The sequence below is a fragment of the Apteryx rowi genome, unplaced genomic scaffold, assembly GCF_003343035.1.
Source record: "Apteryx rowi isolate R43461 unplaced genomic scaffold, aptRow1 scaffold_212, whole genome shotgun sequence".
Lineage (NCBI taxonomy): Eukaryota > Metazoa > Chordata > Aves > Apterygiformes > Apterygidae > Apteryx > Apteryx rowi.
This window is the reverse complement of record NW_020448442.1, coordinates 242029-259809: the sequence shown is the minus strand read 5'-3', so window position 1 is coordinate 259809 and position 17781 is coordinate 242029. Positions and strand designations below refer to the sequence as shown.

Genomic DNA, 17781 nt, shown 5'->3' with positions numbered 1-17781 from the left:
GCCTCGCCCCCTCGGGGAGGGAAACGACGTCCAAGGGCCGTTGCGACCGTTGCTCCCCGCACGCGCGTGCTGCCCTGACGCGCGGGAGGCGGGCGCCTACACACACACAGACACACCCCCMCACACACTCCGCGGCCTGGCTTCTAGTCCTGCGGGGAGCAGCTGCGGCCGTTGCTACCGCTGCGTCTGGAAAAGATGACTTACCTCAGCACTAGAGCAATTACCTCAGCAGAGAAAACCAAGCAGCCGCGGTGCGGTGATGACAGGCTGCTCTGCCCGGAGGGAAGGCTGAAAAAGGGTTGGCTGTGTTCGTGCCTGCCTAGGTGCCACGGCCTGGAGTGGCTTTGTGAGGCAGACGTATGGAGAGAGGGACTGCTGACATGCTAAAATACAGGTATGGCTATAGCTGAAACAGAGCAAAAACTGTAGGGTGGATTGCTTCCTTAGCAGTGATGTACATCAGCCATAGAGATGGGGTAACCTGGTCCTTGGTTCATTTTTCTCCTTATCATTTCCCTCCTTCCTTCCCTGTATTTGATCTATAAGGTTACCGAAGGACTGCTGTGCCTTAGCTGAGGCAACATTTTTACACCTCTGCCAGCCCGGTGTGGTTCAGTTTCCACATAACCTTAGCTCTTGTCCTCTATTGATATCGCAGTGATATACCAAAGCTGGTCGTTCCCTCTTAAGAGAAGTCAGAGGAAATGGTAGCTTCCAGGAATCAGGAGATAAGGGTTTTATTCTTGGCTTTGACACGGATTTTGTCTTTAGCACTAGAATAAGGTAATAACTTTCCTCAGTAGTGTAGGAGACATTGGTTGATGTTTCTTAAACAGCTGAAAATTATGTGTGTTTAAATGCAGTACTATGGAAGCCTAATTATCCTTGAAGGTGTCTCCATTACAGTGAGATGTTAGAGAAAGCATCTATTTCTGCTTTGTGTTTCTTTTATGGATTTTTTTAAAATCTCCCCCTTTAAATGAAGCTAAAATTCTTGTCTTTTTTCCTGCTTCATTTCTCCTCTTTTCAAGATACCTGTAAACCAAAATTACATACATGCAGTCCCCCATTCACATTCTTAAATTTGCTGTCAGTTCACCAAATCAAATCAGAGTTCGGTCTTTCCATTTCAAATGTTATCTCTGCCAGCATTCCCAGACCTGTTTCTTATTCTGCCTTACCCACTCATTGTCTCACAAACCTCACTTGACTTGAAACACCTTTTCTGTTATTTCTCAATTACTTTGCACTTTGACATGCCTCCTGATCTCAAAATGTCACTCTAATTCTAGCCTAAGCAGTTGTTACATACTTCATTAAGCAACACTGCTTCTATATAGCAAACAAACAGCAAAGCAATACCAGTTATTAACATACTGACTTTTCAAAAACTTTTAAATTCCCTTCTAGCTACACTGTTCTGTGTCTCTGATTTTTTATTTATCATTTACAGTTAGACTAAGATCTATGGGACCGTCACTTTCACTTTACTGTAAAATAGCTGTAGCATTTTGGGTCTATTAAAATATTTCATATTCATTATCCTACAGTTCCAAGCTGTTTTACTAAATAGCTGTTAATTAGTTCACATTGCATCTCTAAGCAGTGCAGAACCACCCAGCATCCATAACTGAAGAAAAAAATAATCTGGGAATAAAGACATTTTGGAGTAATAAATATTCATAGCATCCCAGGCAGTATACTAGGAAATAATGATGAGACAGGTAGCAACAAGATTAGCAACAGGTAGAGGGACTTTTAATCAACATAGGTTCAGTTTGGAAAACCTTAATTTTATTTATTTAAGTGTCCCTTTCTCTAGAGCATAAAATGTAAAATGAAGGTGCCTCAAACTTGAATTTAAGGCAGCTCCAAATAGTAAATGCACTTAAATAGCTTCAAGGAGCAAACTCATATGCCAAAATAGCTATAAATGTTTTGAAACACCCATCTTCTGGTAGTTACAGCTCTATCAAATTATACTACAAGAAATTTAACTCTCCTATAGAAATACGAAAATTTTAACATGAATATCAAAAAATGCTTCCCAACAACAAGGTTTCTTAGGTTGAAGAATAATTTCCAGCAGGAGCCATTTCAGATCTAGTACCTGTGACTTTTTTAGCCTTTATAAAGAACTAGAAAAATATGTTCTACTCCACAAGGCTGATGAAGTAAGTTTTGTGAATCAYGATTTACTTAAATCTGAGGACAACGTACAGCCCAGAAATTTTCAGAATATTACACTGCCTGATTAAGCTTGAAGCATTTCACTTTCTGCTTAATTTCTACAAGGTTTCTCACCTGGTGCACACATGTCTTAATCACAGGATGTAGGGCATTCTCAGGTGGCATTCCCTCAGTTCCTAGTCAACAAAGTTCTTCATGGATGAACTACTGAGATTGTCATCAAGACAGACAACAAACAAGTAAAGCAGACTCTCTAACATAATAGTTGAAGCACTCACATAGAAGATAGAAGTTCGAATCCCCACAGGCAAAGAATAACTGACTGTTACACTGTAATCAAGTCATGAGAAAAGAGAAGAAATGCTTCCTTCTCCAACAATTTGGTGAATATAGTCTTTGTTTTCCTATTTTTTCTAATATATGAAATAGAACCTTTTATGTGGCTACATAGAACATGTGTCAAATAGAACATATTCACAGATTTTCCTCTGAATAAAAAAAATATATATATATATTGCATGTATTTTATCCAAGACTATTCTTTTGATCAAAATTAAATTATATGAAAACACACATACACACACACCTCTACATATCATTTCATGTGCTAATGTGCCAGAAGTCTGTATGGGAGACAATGGGCACAAACTGAAACACAGACAGTTCCATCTGAACATGAGAAAAAACTTCTTCACTGTGAGGGTGACAGAGCACTGGAACAGGTTGCCCAGAGAGGTTGTGGAGTCTCTTTCTCTGGAGATATTCAAAACCCACCTGGACGTGATCCTGTACAATGTGCTCTAGGTGACCCTGCTTGAGCAGGGGGGTTGGACTAGATCATCTCCAGAGGTCCCTTCCAACCTCAACCATTCTGTGATTCTGTGTGATTCTGTGTACCAATACCAATGATGGTGATGAATTTGGGGTAAGTGAGCTACAACATGGATATTAATATTTTTCAAAAGTCTAGGAAATCACACCCAAGAAAAAAAACATTAAAAGGTAGTATTGAAGAGATTTTTTTTACTCACTGAAGCTCAGAAATAAGGTTGTTCATACAAATCTAAATTTGCTCTATCACCTTCCTTGTGCATGTGTATGTGCAATGTGGAGTTACAGAACTACATGTAGCTCATCCTTTCCCTGAAGAGGATGGATAAAACTCATCAGTGATGTCATTATGAATGTATGTCCATTATCTTGCAACATTCAGTCACTGCATACCATCTATAGTCTACATTCAATACTTTTTCCTATGATGCTCACTGCTGATCAAACTTTTCAAGTCTTCACTCTCAGTGTATATGACCATGTAGGCATCAAGATATGTGTTGGAGGCAGAGGGAAGAGGATGGTCAGGTCATTAAGCAGGGAAGGGACTGCAGCACAAGACTGGTGAGCATGCCTTTCTGAGGGCTTCTGCAGAATGGTACACTAGACCATGGATCAGGTCAAAGCAGTAACAGTTGATATGTGATTTCACAGATCACCAAGGACATGCAATGTTGCAAATAAGAGAGCTAAGACTAGTGGCAGGGAAGAGTGATTTAGGAGCTAAGGACACATGCCTCCTTTTCAGGGTGTGAGATCTGATGCATCTAGACTAACCACTTGTTTCGCAGCCATCAGCTAACTAATGTTTATGTTTGTGTAGCAAGGCAAGGTGAGAAATATTATCACCAAGGGGAAGACTGAGACTAGAGCATAYGTTCAAAGTATCAACAGGTTTTGGATGCCCCTCTTTTGACTRGTGTATGGGAAAGATTTAATGTTTCTCTTACCTTTAACTTGTTTGTAGCACAGCCTCTGGTGATTTCAGTTGCAACTGTAAGTGCTCAGCACTTAGGGTAATTGAATATAGATTTGTCAAAGCCAGACAGCAGAAAGGAATAATAAAATAATTGACTAGCCATAGAAAAAAATATTTAAATGATCTACCCATAACATGTAATATATGTTAGGTAGGCAGTGTTATTCTGTCCTCCAAAGAAGTTTCAGCCACGTTAACAAGATTATCTTTTCTCCTTCCTCTGACCCTTGTGTCATTCATGACCTTCTTTCTGTTTGTTATTATTTACACTGTGCATTGATAAAGCAGGTGTCTTGCTGAAGGCCAGTAATGTAAATAAGGCTTATCATAATGAATATGCAAAAAAGAGCAAGTTAAGGTAATCCAGGCAGTTTTTGTTCTATTTTTTAGAACAACATTTTTTAGTCCTTGTCTTTGCACATTTAAAATCTTTGAAGATAACTGGCAACCAGATCAGATATTGCAGCAAAACCAACTATGTGGTGTAGGAGCTCTACTGCTTCTCGCTTATACCTGAGCAGCTAGTCAGGGAGGGATAATTTAATACAGAAGGTGCAAAATCTAGCCCTTTCTTCTATTCAAAATCCAATTGATCACCTTCCCCCCACACCTTTCTTTTAAGATTAATACATTGTTATTTCCTAGGGAATAAGTATAGAGAACTGTCTGCTTCCATCCCTTTCCCTCTGCATTACATTGTTAAGCTTATCTTTCAAATATTGTTCTTCAACCAGATAGTATGCTCTTTGGAAAAGAACTTGCCTTCCAGTGTAGGTCTGAACACAGCCAGCTACAAGATCAGATCCCAAACTGGTATGTTTGTACACTATCATAATGCTTAATTTAGAACACTAGCACGTGTGAGAGAGATCATTCAATTCCATTCACAATTAAGTTAACAATTAAGTTAACACCATCAAACTCCTCGCAGGAGGCATGGTGAAGACACGGTGAAGAACAGAGCATCTAAACATGGTCTTTTGTAACAGCTTGGCCTCAGTTTTTGGTTTAGAATCAGCAACCTTTTCCCATTTCTTGGTTGACTTAAGTAAGTATGAACTATTTATATTAAGCTGATAGGCATAAGGAGAATAAGAAATTATATTTATGTAAATATACAGAATATCAAACTGCGTAACTGAAATATATCTGTGACTGAAGCCATGGTCTTTTCCTGGATATGTAGCAATTGTGTTTCAGCTTTAGGAAAGCATTTAAGATGAAATACTTGCAGTATTGCTTTATTCCAAAAGAGGGTGCTAAAACATAAAATTTACTCCAAAGACTCCTGCAATGCTGTACAGTTGCTCAAATTGGTACCTCCTCCAGCACAAGCTTATTTTGGCTTAGTTTTTACTTTACATGCCCACAGCTGTCGATTTAGTACAAGGTTTAGTTTTAGGTGTGCAGAAATATTATACCAGTTGCAGATTCAGGAACCAAAAGCATAGAAGAAATGACATTATACAAAGAACTAAATAAATCTAGGAAAAGCCAGAAAACAAACTTGCAAATCTATTTTGATAAATTACAAAATCTGTTAGTTTCAGGCTGAGTATTCAAATTTGATTTAGTGCAGTTTTATTACTGACAGTTCTTAAGTGTTTAAAGCACTCACAGAGTGAACGGAACTTTCATCGTGTTTAATTCCGTAATTCCCCATAGCATCATTAGTAGAACTGAGATCTTTAGATACATAATCACAGTCCTCTGCCAATAAAGTTAGCAAAAGAGCATAACAGAAGAAAGACATCCTCTTTCATCTGAGCTAGCTGTTCAGGGAAACAAGAGACATTTTCCTAGTGAGCTGGACAGATATTTACTGATAGGACAAATTCATGAAGACAGACAAGTTTTGAGTTTAAATTCCAAGTTTTGGAGGAGATCATTATCAAGAGCAATGGTTGGCAATGGGAGAGATGACTGATCTCACTTTTCTTTCCCAAATTAAATGTTTATCCTACTGATTGGAATGTAACAGGACCTGAGAGTTGCTGTCTCTCAATGAGACATGATAGTGATGGTTGGCTGATCAGTGGTACCTTTAGATGCCAGTGTTGTGCAATATACTGAAAATGCACATGGAAGTTCACCAGTATGCAATTTTTGGTACCTGTGCCATAGGTTTCTCCTTCTCTGGGAGTTATAGATATTTTCTGCTCTTATTTACTACTCATGTGATTTTGACTTTTTCTCTCCCTCCCTGCCTTTCTTTTCCACTACCCCATGCCCCAGCTCTTGTTTCTGCCCTTCTCCTCCTATAATCCTCATCCTGCTTGAGTATCCTAAGGCACTGCCTGTCAAATCACTCTGTGAGGAAGACAAATGTGGAGTCTGGTCCTGCATACAGGAGCTATGTAGAGCATGCTAAGAATTGACAGAATCTTGGGAGAATCTAACTATCAAAATAACTAACCTGAGGCTGTGCTTTTTGATTTCTCAGAGGGACATATGTTTTTGCCGTAGCTGGATATATGTCTGTATAGATAGTAATCGAATACCCCAATGGCAGGTGATTACTCTGTGAAATTTCAGTCCCCCATTCCAACAGAGGGAGTATGTTCAAAGGAAGGCAGCTAATCTACCTTTGATTTTAATATAATAATAATAATAATAATAATAAAGCTTGCAGCAGGCACTTCACATAGAAAGCTTCAAGCCTGAAGATTAACTGCCAAAATAATAAGAATAAAAAAAGGGTCTTATAAAATCATCAACTAACCATTGGCATGTGGGTATTCTAGTTTACTTAATAGTTCACTTCTAAACACATTAAACTTATTTTAGAAGCTTGCAGAATTTTCATTTTAAAATCTTTTTCCTTTTCAACAAAACTAAGTATCACTCATCTTTTTATTTCAGTGGAAGAAACTATAAGAAGAGGTGGACCTAAATATAACTCCAAGATTGCCGTAGAAAATCTTTACTATTAGAGGCTGTTTGATAATATCTTATGCAAATGAGCAGTCCAAGCCCAGTTCATACATAAGATAGATGTGAATTACAGCTGACTTTTTTTTCTTATATGTTAGAGTAATATCTCCAGCTGAATACAAAGGTAAATAGATGGGTTACAAGGGAGCCTTCTTACTAGCTGGCTTTACTAGCACAGAGGCTGGTTGGAACTGTATTGCTTTCAGTAGGTTTCCATCTTGCCAACATTATGGTCAAGTTGTTGGTTAGAGCCTAAATTATGAATTCCAGTTTTCTTCAGTGCTGTAAAGAAAATGAGAAAAGTAGACCAACTCAGCTGTTTAAGGCATAGGAGAAGAGGATTGATTCTACTTTACTCAACAAAGAAATGTTACTTACCAGTCTTTGCCCCCAGCTGCTTYACTGCTCTTATCTTAAAAGCTTTCCAGATCAAAACAAGGGAAGAAGAGGGCACAGCTACTTTCTGTGGATCAAAGTGTCTAGAGTGATGAGCAGAAGACATTTCCTAAGGAGAACATTTTATTTTAAAATGGGCTCTCTTCTTTTTCAGTCACCAGCACAGTATAAGGCTTCTGTTTTTATACCAAAGGCACTGTTATATCTTTACACAGTGGGCTGTAGGCTACAGACTAGTTGAACAGCTTTGAGCAACTTCTTGCAGTCAATATCAGACTGCTCAGAACAAAAAAGATACTGCTAATGGAGTACTGGGTCAGTAGGGTGAAAAATCAGGGTTTGTGGCCAATCCTTATGGCTGCCAGCTAGTGAAAAGTGTCTCCTTTCTGGGTATGAAGTAGGTGAGGTGTCTCACCATTGGGTTCCCAGAATTAGAAGCAATAGGAAAGGTGATGCAAAGATGTCTTCTGGATTAGATCAGTGGGGTCCAATGTAATTTAATAACTCAGACTTAGTTCTGTGAGTGCCAAAACTAGCAACAAAGCTATCAAGGGTGAAGACAGTGAGATTAGGATTAAGGGGGAAAGCTGGATCCAGAGAGATGTGTGAGACTGTAAACTCAGTTGATCCACAGAAACAAAAAAATGCATTGATCTATCCACAGAGTCTACTAAAAGCATTTTGAGAAGGAAATACTGAAGTATGTGAGAAGAGGAATCTTTAATGGAATGATGGTTGAACTTGCTTTCACTATATTTTGTAACAGAGTGTTATCGGCACTGGGTTTATCCTGTCATGAGTGTCAGTCACCCTGGATTTTTCTCACTGGGATTTTTTTTTCATTAGGTGAACTATCAAAGTGGGGGAAGGAAAGGAGGAAGCACCAATCATTTAATGAGATTATCATGGAGGATTTCATGGGTTTTTTTTTGCAAATTACATAACAGCCATATTRCTTGGATATTACAGCTAAAACTATAAATGTTAAAACTTATGGACCATCTTCCTAAGGTGAGCAGCCTGCTGCTAAGATATTTGTAGATGTACAAATGGCTCAGGTTATTTATTAAACTTGAAGTAAGCAATGAGGTTTTTGACTCCTCCTTCTTGAATGCTGTTGTTTTGACACATTTGGCTTCCAATGTATAGAAAACTGCTGACTCTGAAGAGAACACAAGTTACATAATTATCCTTGGTTCCTGTACTTTAAACTTTATGGAAATAAGGCTATTGCCATCATGAAGAAGAGAAAACACAATGAACAGAAATAGTGAGCAGCATGCCAAAAGACAGATGCCACCATAAGGAGGTCTTGATAACCAGCAAGCTCTTGTGTAAAGTGTGACACCAGTCCTAGCAAGTTCCCCCTCCATTCACAACAGCAGCCTGATCAAGAGAGAAAGAGAGAAAAAATACAGGCACAGCTCCACCATGCCAAACAGAGTGGATCTTTACCCCAAAGGGACCAGCTGGTAGAGAGCACATGCTGCCTCTTGAGATGCTTTATATTGGTGCTCACTATGGCAATATAAAGTCATATGGACCTTCAGGGCAAATGTACGGAATCTGCACAGCTGTTTTCATTTTATAGAATAAAATACTGTCAGTAGGAAATATTTGTTATGCATATAGTTCTTTCAATCCTGGCTCCCTTTACATAGGGTAAAATTCCCTAGGAAAAAGGGAGGATACACATCTCTTGAAAATGTTGTTAACTCTGTTGAATCTCTTGTTGCTATAGCAATATTAACACTAGATTTCTATCCTGTAGGAATATTCATATTTCTTGTGAATTTACCAAATCTAGGAGTGTAAGATGTACTTGGGTAAAATTCCTCTGAAATTATTTGAAGTTTTACTACAGCAAAAACAGGAGTGGGACTGTAGGATTTTGCTTCCATTTTATTCATGGATAAGACAAACTTTGATATAAATATTCCCCGAGCTGCTTAAAAAACTGAGAAAGAATGGACAGTAAGCTGTCTTTCTTTGTTATAATATATATTTTATATATAATATGTATTGCATTACATAAAGGGACATAAAGCTGGTCATATAAGATTTTCCCAGTCCACTCTAAGGGAAGACACAGCTCCTCAATACAACTTTCTTTTTTTGTACTGAATTTTTTATGCCATTTTGGAACCTGTAACCTGTAAAGCTGATGCATATCTGCACTGTTGTGATGCTGACCCTTTCTAATAACAAAGGAGAGAGAAAGAGAAGCATTAAGAAATGCAACAACTGAGTCTGTTATTGTCAGAGATCAGGCTCTAGTGTGTTCATTGCAGTAACCCAGTGCTACATACAAGGGGAGGGAAAGGGAATTCTATTCTTCTGGCTTAAAACAGATTTTCTTATTCATGCTACTTGTGAGAGACTATGACATGCAAGCCCTGAGTATCCAGTTCTGGTATCACTGGCATGTTGTAAAACAGCATAATATCACCCCTCTCCCGTGTTAAAACAAAAAGATTGAGTTCAGGTAAAAATCATGAGAATTTTTTTCCTTGTGTAACAGTGATTCATGATGCTGCCCTGGGGCTGAGTTCTTAGAAGAGTTTGCTGTGGGTTATGCCCTCTGCTTCCTGGATCTTGCCAGCTAAGGTACAGTTCCAGATGTAGGCGAAGGCACACTACAGAGAAATACAAATCAATGTTTTTGAAACAATCAGGAAAGAGCCATGAGATACAGAACGTTGCAGACAGCAGTAAACTGAATACAACTAGCCGGGCTGCAGCCTAGGAAAAATGGTGTAGGCAGCAGTGGAGATCTATTTCAAAGCAAAGAAAGATCACCTCTCTATTCTCATTTCTTTGTTACGTATCCATATACCAGGGTACATTTTTTACTTAGATTATAGAGAAGACACTCTTTCTTATGTAACATTTAAGCTTTACAATGTATGCACAACAAATTTTTCCTCTTCCCCTATTATCCCTGTCCAGTGAGACATAATTAACAGAGGTAGACAGGCATAGTATGAAAATATCTGTTCCTGTTGTTCTTTTGCATCATCTAGCCTTCTTAGCTACGTGAACAACAGCACTAGGCCCTGCTGAAGCAATACCCTGATGCAAACAAAGACCCACATCTCTGTGGTATGGCTGATCCTTATTTTATATCTGTGTACAAAGAAAAGGCAAATCTAGCTCAAGCAAGCTCATGTGTAAACCTCCACATACAGCTTTGGGGCTTCAGTGTCAGCAAAACAGACTCAACTACATTGTGACTGGCAGAGCTAGGTCAAGATCTCTCAGCATAAAGTTCTGATACTTCCAAATACATATATATAAACATACACTTGCACACACCCCCTCAAGTTAAAATGTTAGCATGCTGCTGGCTCCTCTTTAAAATGGTTTTGAAACCGTAGACCTGCTTTAGGGCAGATGGGCAATGCAAGCTTGCTCAGCCATGTGATTATTAAGTAAAATCAACAAGGGCTAAATGGAAACTTTGGATCTTTTAGGCAAAGCCATAGAAATGCATGTTTTAACTTCTACCTGGATTCTCTGCTGAAATATGGCATCGTTTACATGTGGTCCATTGTAACCTTCTGTTGGAATATCAGCAGAGAGAACGATACTAACTGGTGAAATGTTAATATTTTACATTCACCTGAAGATGTAGCCCTTTTATGTAGGGCCTGTATAAAGAGGGCCTACCCTGGATTGACTAGGATGCTCAATTTGCCTGTCCGCAGACAGTCTTGCCTTTGGAGGATGGAACCGCACATTCTTTGCCCYGTTTGGCTGGCTCAGCCTGGTACACAGTAATGAGCTCAGTGCTGAAGCATCTCTCCAGCCCCATTTGCCTGCCTGCCTCAGAGCAACAGGCCCTGTCCCTCCTTCCTCCCTCTGTGCCACAGCCACACTCCTGGCTCTTGCTGGCCCTGATGCCTGCTTGCCTTTGCTCCTGAGCTTAGTGCACCCAAATCAGACAAGGCCATTCTAAGAAAACAAATGCAAGCACAGGCACTAAGCCTGCATTTTTATTATAATCCTTAGTTTTGAGCAGAATTTTGCAAAGTTAGGCAGGACTCCCAATAGGTAAGCATATATCACTTGTTGAACCTCAGCTAGCATGTCAAGGTGATACAACTGACCTTTAGCATGAGATAGGAAAGCAAAATCCCCCTCACCTTTTGCAGGATAGCTGGCTTCTCTGCTGAATCTGCATAGTTCATTGTGCCTGTCCAGGAATTCAGTGGCATCCACAAGCATTAGGGACAGCAACATGTCTAGGACATAATTGTCTGGGTTCCCTTGGGCATGGCTGGAAAGACCCTTTTGTTGACCGTGGATGGCAGATATCAGCATACTTCATCTAGTCAAGAGGATGCAAACAGAGRTCCAATTTTATGTGGCATGGCTGATTGTTATTTTAGATCTGTATATAAAAAAAAGGCAGATAAAGAAAAGGTATCATTCACCTGTGAAAGAAGAAAATTATCACCAGCTGGGTGATCATTTACTTTCATTCCTCTTTCCCAGCACCCCTTCTCTGCAGACTCCTCTGGCTCAGCCATTTTTCATATACCTCTGCTTCATCACTCATACAGCTTGCCTAAGGCCTTTTCCAATACCCCTGCAGGATGAGTAGTTATGGCTCAAAACAGAGTTTCTTTCACAATTCATATCTTCACAATGAACCTGGCTTCCAATCCCCAAATCTGTGATTTCAAACCTCTGAATAGCTGCAGGGATCCTTTTCTCCTGCACATCCTTTTCTCCAGTAAATAGATGAACAGTTTTACGTTATTTTTTCCCACTCTTTCCTCTCCTGCTATAAAACCTGGTGCATTTCCCTTGTTCAACAGCCATTAGCTCTCCTGAGAGTCAAGACTTGTGGTCTTGGCCTGTGAGCAGGCTGCAGAAAGCAGAGAATCTCAGTGAGCAGTGTATACAGTTCTGGAAAGCTCTCAGAGAACAGCAGATCACAGTGGCGCCGCACGCCACACAGTGTCCAGGGATTTTTCAGAAAATACTCTGCTGGATTGTCCCTCATGACTGACCCTCTTGGCTCCTAGGAATGAATGAGCAGAGCACAGCAGACATTGGTTACCATTGTTTCCTATAGATTTCCTTCAGCCAATGTAGCTGCAATCAGTACAGCATATATTCCCAGACAACACCAAGGTGCATAAGCACAAAGCAGGACACAGCACATATAATGAAGGATATCAAATAGCATATCAAACCCCTGTACACATCAACAAAAAACTCATACGACAGACAAATTTGACAGAAATGTGATGACATGGCTGTGTCTCATCTACGTCAAATGTGTATTACCAAATGTTCTCTGGTGGTGCACAGATTCACTGTTAATGATGGTGGAACCACACTACTACCTCTAGCCAGTGAGTATCCACTCTCACTTCAAATTTATGACAATATAATATTGGCAGTTTGTTTCAGCAGAAGTTTTTCAGGGCTGTGCTTTTAAAAGACCAGAATTTGGCACAATTAAATTTATTATTTAATCTGATCCTAAAATACATTATTGATTATGCCTGCACATTTAAAATAAAACTACACTCAGGGGAACATTTTTCAGTTAAGGAAGTAATTATTAAAAAAAAATGAAATAGAGAAAAGCATTTCTTCTTGTTCCATGAGCACAAAGGAGGCAGCAGAAATGTGTGATTAAGGCTTACTAACAAGCATTGCTTAAATGTGAGTCGGCTCAGCACAATAAATGTTCACTCTGGTTTGCTTTTTAATGAAAGGATGTGGAGAGAACTATTCCCTTCCATTAGCAATAATAAATGATTATAAATTCTTGTAGCCAGTTGCTTCATGGAACTATCGTTGGTCTTAGAAGCTGTGGGATTTCCTAGAGGTGTTAGCACTGTTATTTGTCATGTCTGTACATAATCTAATGCTGTACTTTACTCCACTGCATTCTTGTCTAACGCTCCAGGGAGCATCTGCAACCACCAAATCTCTCCCAAGCTTGTTGTCAAACATACAAATCATACAACAGTATCTGAAAAAATAATCTCTGTATTCTCAAGGTAGAAGAGCTGTTTGCCAGACCTCTTGTGGTGATGGTAATAAAGTCGTTTATGACCTGTTTCAGTTAACATTGCCTTCCCATAAGTAAAGTCATGAAGTATTTCTGCAATCCTAGACTAAGACCAAAGGTTCGTACCCTATCTGAAGATGTCAATATTCATTTTTTGTCAGGGTCTGTGATATACAGGTCACTGGTATCCAGTTCTGATATCTGACCTACAAGGATGTGCCAATAGTTTCCATAGTCATAGCTGTTCACGACTTCTTGGGACTTCCTGTCACAGTAATTCAGCAGTGTGTCTCTTTAATAAACCTTTTCAGTTTCTCAAACTTTGTATCAAAATGCAGACACCTTTACAAAGTAAAATTTTCAGCTAGCTGTTGAGTAAACACAAGTTAACCTATGTCCTTTATCTTCCAATTCATAAATTTCCTTGGCTTGTTGAGCAGGGACATTGGTGAAGGCACAGCTTTACTGTGACCTGCCTATCCATCCTTCTCTGTTGTCATCTTCTGCAGATATATTATTCCTATTAATCAAACTTTAAATTTTTGTTTGTTCAGCTTTGACTCATAAAATGAATTCTTTCCAAGACTATTGAGGTCTAGTGATAATACCCTGCTTCTGTTCTGTTCGAAAACAAAGCATCGTATTTGTAAACATGAATCTTTTATATGTTCAGAAAGCTGTCATATACTCCTGTGAAATACCTCAGGTACTAAAAACAATCCAGCTTTGTAGTCTAAAGACACTGTCTCCCAGAAAGAAAATGGGATCTATATTAAAAAATGCTGTGTTTTTCTAAAGACACTTATCAGAGTCCTACTGATGCTTCCAATGTGAAAAATATTTAGCATCCCCTCTTCTTCTTGGAATTTCTCTCCCTACTGAGATTGGAAAACATTCTTATTTTATATATTTGAGGTTCCAATTTTCCCCTACAATGACTAGGAAGTGTTCATTGATTCCTAAAATCATACATCTTTGCCTAGGACAAGGTGGATTTTCATAGGGACATGAATCATGTGATAGTTGGAATCTTAAAACCGCTTTTTTCTTTCTGTTAAGAATTTCTCCATTCCTTGGAAAACCTCCTCATTTTTTCCTGCTCCTCTTTGAAGTACATCTTCTTGGTAACATCAGGGTGATGGCTTATCTGTTCATTTAAAATGAAAAGAAAAATACTTGCTGTCAAACTGCTCTTCCAGGATCTTCTGACACAGTAATGCCCATAGCTCCTGTGAAGCTTTCCTTTGAACTTAAGTACTGTTATCAGCATATTTGTCTTTGCTGTTCACCTGCTGGTATCTGCAAGCAGGTGTAATCCTGTGTGGTTCTGGCTTTTTTTTTCCAAGGTTTGACCAAGGTCTTGTTTTATGTTTGCCATGGCTTTGCAGCAGTAGTGCTGTGGGGGTTTTTTCTCTCTGGATTTTGAGGCGAGTCCCACCTGCCTCCCATGTTTCAGTTCCACGTACCTTTTCCATCAAAAGTCTCCTTTCCAGCACCTTTTGGATGTTCTGTCATCTCCACAGAATCAAAGTACTTCCCTCCTCTATGCAAGTTGCAGCCTGGATAGGATGTTCAGCAAATGCCAATTGCTTTGTCATCTGTGTCAAATCTGGAGGACACCCACATTTTTTTGTTCAGACTGTAATCATAGTTGATCAGCCTTCCAAATACATGATACTCCCTCCTGTATCTATCAAAAACTTTTCAAAATTTTTGTTGCTATTGTTGCTTTAGTTTTTGAAAGTCTCTCACAGACATTTCCCTTTTACATGGAGTACATTACTCTTCTCAAATTAAAAAGTAAATGTTTTCTTGATCAAGCTGATCTATCTGAGATACCTGATCATTATTCAAAACCTCATGCACTTTAGGATTATCTGTATTTAGAAATAGAACTCATTTTGACTTGAATGCCTTCCTTTTTTTTTTTTTTAAATCAAATTCTATGATTCCCTGCAGCTGCTGTGACTGAGGACACAATAACTTAGGTAGGTTCACCAGATTTAGTTCAGGTACTAGAGAACCACAGTAGCATATAACTCAATATGGCACAATTACCCAGGGCTTTCTCTTTTGTGCAAGTCAGGTAGCTTGCGATGAGGTTCAGTCTATAACATTCAAAACACAAGCAGGCCTTAAACTAACTCCCTGTAGTAGTTGAACAGTAGTTGTTGTGTATTTGTTCTAATAGCATTGCTCCCAGGATCAAGTGCTATTTTAATCGCCTCCACTTATTTTTCCTGTTCCCAAGAAACTTCAGCTGAAACTAAGCCATTCCTTTCTTCCACAYGTTGACTTTTTCTGGCTTTTCTCTCAGCAGAACATGGTGTTCAGTAACCACTCAAAGCCAAAATGCCTGACAGAAGTCTGCTGTGCTCAGTGCCTGGGATCCACAAAGTGTGTGGCATCACCCTCCATTCAAAACAGCTGAGTCCAAATCCTGCCACAGCTCTTACATCTCCAAGTTCAGGTGATTAGGTAGCTGTTAAAAATATCCATATTATTATAGGTTTTAAATGCCATCAAAATCCTATTTGCTTCCTATTTGTGAATTCAATTGGATACATTACTCTTTTGATAAAAAATAAAATTGCTATGATAGAAGGAAACTATATTAATTAGCATTAGCACGATGTTTTCAATACAAGGAACTCAAGAAATTAGAAATGATACGTTTTACTAAACTTCGACAAACATTTCCTTTCTGCTTTTGACAAAAACAGGAGTAAAGAAAGATGTTTTGTATTACTGTATTGTTAGAGGTGGGTTTGGCTTGAAACACCAAATCCAAACAGTTTGAACTATAATGAAATAATTGAAATAAAAATGTTGAGGCTGAATCATTCCAAAGTGTAGAGTCATTTCCATGATTCTCTATCAGTCATTTTTCAATCTGCTCCTTGCTCTACAGTACCTGTAATTTCTGGGACAAAGAGGACAATTTTCTGCCCAGGTAAACACTTCTCTGTTGCCAGGATGGATATGAAAAAGTATTTCTCTTCAGTATTTCAAGATGGTCTGTAGTAACACAGAAAGAATTAAATGAATGACCTGGCATAAAGATGAATAAAAGGAAATATTAGCAGGTCAGCTTCAAGAATTAAGGCAGTTCAGAATAGACTAACACTCTGGAATTTGGAAGCTCAAGCAAACAAGTTTGAGTTTATAAAACTGGGTTAGAAGTTACATAAGGACAAGCTTTCACATGAGGCTTCTGGCACTATCGATTCTGGGCAGGCAAGCAGCGCTGGAAGATAGCCATTCTCACTGTGTTTGGCATATCTGCATCTGGATCCAAGAGAAAGCAAGGGGTGAAGCAGTATATGAACAAAGAGCCTATCAGAAAAGAAGACTTGAGGTTTAGAACAACAGGGCTATATTTTGGACAAATATAGCCCATCTATACCTCAAGCACACTTTAGTTTCTGAAGATGTTACCTATTCTGCACCAAGTGTGGTCCCCCTTAGCTTTTTTCCCCTGCCTTTTCCACTGAAAGCAGTGGAAAAATTGTTCTTTGAGCTGGTCAACAGAGCTCTGAACAACCAGAAATGGGAGGGAAAGCAATGGGAGCTCTGTATGAATGTGTCACTTGTGACAACTTTTCATTTATAAAATAAAATCAAAATGAAGACTTTTAACATTTTAAGATTGTTTTTATTTCACACTGCAAAATCTGTTTTATTAAAAATGAGAAAAGAAGCAAGTCATTTTCAATAAGCTTTGATAGTTTAAATAAATGTTTTATAGGAGATATAATGCTTTGTTTAGATTTAGAACAAAAATTAGTTTTGAAGTCATGAGGTTTTGCGCTTGTTCCTTTGCTTTATTTTGTTATATATCAATGATAGTGTTATGACAAGCGTTGGTAGCTCCTACTCAATGTGATTTTTGCCTCGTCCCTTAGCCAACTTAAATACTTGGTTATCAATGACTCCCAGACTAATAGATTAATATCTCTAGGGAGATGTCACAGTTATGCAGTAGGGGACACTGTTCTCACTTTGGCACAGTGTTTGGAAGATTTAGGTCTTCAGGTCAGAGAACTTTAACCACAAATATGAGCGCTGGGCTGTAGACCAAAACCCTCTGTTAAATGCAACAGAGTTGTGACAGGATCACAGCAGGCAGCCCATGCCCCCATCCACTCCCACACTGGGCTGTCAGTGGCAGCTTGATTGCAGGAGACCCCTCTGAACTGATTCTTCCCACGATTTTTTTCAAAGGCCTGCGGCCACTATCAGCAGTGACATTTACAGTGGCGGCACACAGGCTCATTCAACCTTCGAGCAGCTCTTTTTGCTTTCCCCCCTCCCTGCAGATGCTCGCCATTAGGCTCGGGTTTTCCACACATGCTCCCTGCACTTTTTCCCCTCCAGGTGCACGGGAGAGAGCGGAGGAGCCCAGCGCCGGCTGCCC

At 39.2% G+C, this 17781-nt stretch overlaps 1 protein-coding gene across 11 annotated transcripts in view; it reads left to right on the top strand.

Moving 5' to 3' along the window:
• The first annotated feature begins 27 nt into the window (after positions 1–27).
• The window catches only part of ELOVL2 (ELOVL fatty acid elongase 2), a 66872-nt gene continuing 49118 nt past the window's right edge, over positions 28–17781 (top strand). The window contains exons 1-4 of one of the 11 annotated variants that reach the window (XR_003253264.1): positions 28–394; positions 6863–7058; positions 9852–9937; positions 15685–17005. The gene's annotated coding sequence lies outside the window, so the exon portion shown is untranslated. Of the gene's footprint in view, positions 395–6862; positions 8342–9851; positions 9938–15681; positions 17006–17781 lie in introns of those variants that run through there. The other 10 variants (XR_003253265.1, XR_003253266.1, XR_003253268.1 and 7 more) reach the window with 10 other exon arrangements.